This window comes from Acipenser ruthenus, chromosome 7 (genome assembly GCF_902713425.1).
Source record: "Acipenser ruthenus chromosome 7, fAciRut3.2 maternal haplotype, whole genome shotgun sequence".
NCBI lineage: Eukaryota > Metazoa > Chordata > Actinopteri > Acipenseriformes > Acipenseridae > Acipenser > Acipenser ruthenus.
Window position 1 is genome coordinate 63,840,818 of NC_081195.1, and position 4,057 is coordinate 63,844,874.

At 40.3% G+C, this 4,057-nt stretch overlaps 1 long non-coding RNA gene across 1 annotated transcript; it reads left to right on the top strand.

Annotated features, from left to right (window-relative positions):
• Window positions 1-622: 622 nt before the first annotated feature.
• LOC131737652 (uncharacterized) lies at window positions 623-1,497 on the top strand. Its single transcript, XR_009329294.1, has 2 exons — window positions 623-746; window positions 952-1,497. It is a non-coding gene; the product is annotated as an uncharacterized LOC131737652 (long non-coding RNA).
• The last annotated feature ends 2,560 nt before the right edge of the window (window positions 1,498-4,057 follow it).

Below are 4,057 nucleotides of genomic sequence, written 5' to 3' on the forward strand. Positions count from 1 at the left end.
AACATGCTTTGAAACAGGTGAAATAATAATAATAAAAAATAATAGAATAAACAAACTGAGAACTTCCTTTAACCTAGTGTAGTACTAGATGTCTGTTTTAAAAATGAAAATATATGCTTACTAAAAATGTTACATTTGAGACCTATGTAGCTAATGAACGTGCAAAATGGGGAAGATTTATGGAATCGTTTTGTCAGATGCAATTACTTTAATATTAAGTTCATATTTATTATTGTTATTTTAAGTTCACTTTCAGCCACTAGTTTGGAGGTATGAAGCAGAGTAAATGAAAGAACACCCACTGGCAGACCTGATTGACAAGAAACAAATCATCTTGGACAAGCACGTGTGTTTGGGTAACGGAGGCCGACACAAACAACCCTGGGAAGGGGATTCTAGAGTTTTGAGGGCACAAGTCATGTTTTTTTTAACATACCTTTTTCAGAGTTGAAAATTGTCTACCAAAAATAGACTCTGGCTAAACTCACATTGCAACTCATTATGTTACAGTGTTGCCTTTCAGATTCCACAGTGAGCTTTCCAAGGACAGATCACACTATTTGTGTTACTTCTAAGAACTTAATCATCAGGTGTGCACCACACACACACACACACACACACACACACACACACACACACACACACACACGCACACAGAGCACACACACACAGAGCACACAGACACACACAGAGCACACACAGAGGATCTAAACTCTGCTGCAATTTGACTGTATAAAGCTTTTCAGGTAGGTTTCCAAAACAACATAAATATCATATCTGCTCTAATTTATTCTTTGGATTTTATTTTATAATTTTTGGAACACCTGTCTATGCTATGTTATGGCCTGTAGCAGGGCAGGAGCCCTGCACATGAAGAGGGGGTTTGTGTGTGAATACATTGTTAATTTAATATTGTGTAAATGTGTGTAATGGTTATTTAATTTATTGCAGTACCTGACGCTCTTGGGATCGCCTGCCTGCTGTGTGTGATTGCCAGCTGTGGATGATCAGCGGGTAGGTGTGTTCCAGCACAGCGTCAGGTATAAAGAGGTCCTGTTTGTTCACCTCGGGGCTGCTGCAAAGCCACGGACAACGGGCTGAAGATCGTCCACGCTACCCGAGCATAGTGAGAGAAATAAGTTGCTGAAATCCTCCGATCGCCGTGATGGTGAACCGGGATCGGAGCCAAAAGAAGCTGCCAAAACCGCCGACAGCCGGAGTCGGGGTTTGTGTTGATACATAAAGATTAGTTCGGGGATGGTAGATCCCTTTAAAGTATAGCGAGGTGAGCAAGCGGGACCTCCATGCATTAGGGAGTAGCGCACGCCGTTTTTACGGCACCTTTTATTTTATAGTTTTTTGTATTGTGTTTTATTTTGTTTTTCGTACGCTGGCCGTATGCACTCAGTGAGCTACCATGGTTGGTAGTGTCACGTGAGCTGTTGTGTGTATGTGTGTAAATAAATCCTGCGCGCCTGCGGGGCGTGTCAATTTCAACCTGTCTGGTCTCCTGCCTGTCACTCAGCAGCGAATGGACGCACCCACAAGCAAGAACCCTTTCACATGGCCCTATAAAATCATTTTTGCTCAATCAAGTTTTGAACAGTGCAGCTATGAAAGTTAAGAATAATGCAATACTGTATGTTCCACAGGGTTGGTTGTAGTGCTGTAGACTAATAAGGGGGTCAACTAATTTTGGCACTCTGTCCCATTTTAGCAGCCAAGAAATGTTGGGCCTAGTTAATACTTAAGCCGGGTTTCCACATTCATCAAGCCAGCCGGCAGTCACATGGTTGTATAGAGTGTTCTATTACAACACAATTTGTCCTGAAACCTGTTGCTATCGACAGCATGGTAGCAGGTTGAATACACATAACCAGAGTCTACAAAAAAATGAAGGGACTTCACCCCTTCAAATGTCAAAATGAATGAAAGAAAAATGTTATTATTATGAGAACACATAATAACTTACGCAATGTGGCTCCAATCTGCTGCGTACACTGCTAACCCACTTTGTGACTGCCATCCTTCGGCACTGATTAAATAGTGTTCTACCCCAGTGAGGATGGAGGGTCTCCATGCAAAATCAGGTGCTGCAGAAAGTGGTTGGTGGATCTGTACAGGGCACTCTAACCTCTGAGCCAGAGCTGAACCAATGCCCAGCATGGTGTGAGTCTGCACTGTGCTGCTGGCGAGTACCGTCCTTCAGAAGAGATGATAAACTGAGGTCCTGTCTAGTCTGTGAACATTATAGATCCCATTTACGTCTGTTGAAGACAAGCATGTAGTGTCATGGATACGTTTTATTAAATTCAACTCTGGTTATTTCTCATAATGAAATAAGGCTTCGACATCCCTGTAAACAAGGTCTCTTAATTTCACTAAATACAAGAAAGATGGAGTGGAAGGATGTGTAAAACAGTTCCCTCCCCAGTGTTATATACGTAGCTTCTAGCTGTGGGACTCTGCCTCCGGTGGCTGGGAATAAGCCTGTACATTCACCCCTTTGTTATTGCCTGTTTTGTGTGGTCTGTCTGCATTCTAGACAGTTTAACTACTGTACACTGGATGTATGTCTGCTGATGCTCTTCTTCTGCTTGCCTGCTAATAAAGCTGTTGTGATTGTGTGGCCTGTCCTTGATATAGGTTCCAGTCTGATAAGAGCTGTGAAGCTGTCCTACTCTGGGGTGCAGACATCTTTACACTGAACAGTTAAAGGTGTTACTCTCAATGCCAAGATCTCTGATGTCAGTATTGTATGAACTTTTCTTGTCCTGCAATTAATCACTGACTTTGTTTTCTGTTATGTATTATAACAGATCATATATACCAAAGCTGTGCATTCATACATTCTGAAATAATTCAAACATTGATAAATCATTCAAACATTGATAAATCATCCGTACATTCAGAAATCATTAAAAAGTCTCTTTTCACTAAACTGTAAGGGTTGTTTTAAGGAGTGATTTGCTAAATCTCATTTAGATTAATCACGTTTACAAATCTGTTTTCAACTGTTTTAGAGAGGATCAGAATTGTATTCTCATTTTTCAAAGCACTGTTAAATCTAAGAGGAGGTTTTCAACACCCTCCAAAAATCAGTCCTTGAAAAACACTCCTTAAAACAGTCTTTAAAGTTTTGTGAATTGGGCTCAGTATTTCATCCATAATGGTGAGCACTCAAAGTTATCTAAAAAAATCCCCAACAAGTTAAATGGCGACAGTATGCGGGTCACATGGTCATTTTACAGTGCAACATTGCTAATTTACTAACATTTTTTTACTTTGCATTTGTTGCTACTAATAAATAACCATTGTTTACCATGTTAAACCATAGTTCCCAATGATTTAACAAATATGGTAAACCACGTCTGTGCTTGACTAAACGTATACACTTTGATATATTTTCACTAGGTTTTACTAGACCACAGTAAACATGTATAATGGTTATATTATTATATCTCATTGAATTAAATAAGAAAAGATTTGTCTGCAGATGCTGTGTTTCCATGCACACAGCATTTTCCTCATACCAAGGTGGTTTTCTATGCTATTGGTAAATTTGTCTTTGGCCTGGACTTTCTTAATGTACGGTACCCACATTTCATCACATATTTCTAGTCATACACTCTCAGATGTTAGTCATTGTCCCACAAGCCTTTCTTGAGGGTGGAGGAGGGAGCAGTTCAATCTGTTCTGTGGTCTCTCTTTTCGTCTGTAAATTCTGCTATTCCTGTAAATTTAGGTTAACACTGGTGACATTTGAATTAGCTTCTCTAATGCACCCTAGCTACAGGTCCAACAGTGCCCCTTAGTGGAGCAGAGGTGAACACTGCTTAAACAGTGCTACAGGATTCCAATCACAGTGTGGCTTAGCAGTGTAAACTGCATATTGGAACCACATGCCACATAAACCCTGTGGCATAATTAATAAACTTTTGAAGAATGTGAAATATTTTTCCATGGCCTACCAGTGAGAGATCCTGGGATCATAGCAAAGGGAGAGAGAGGCTAAACCATGCTCCTTACAACCTAAAATAGTTTTGAGGAATCAAAA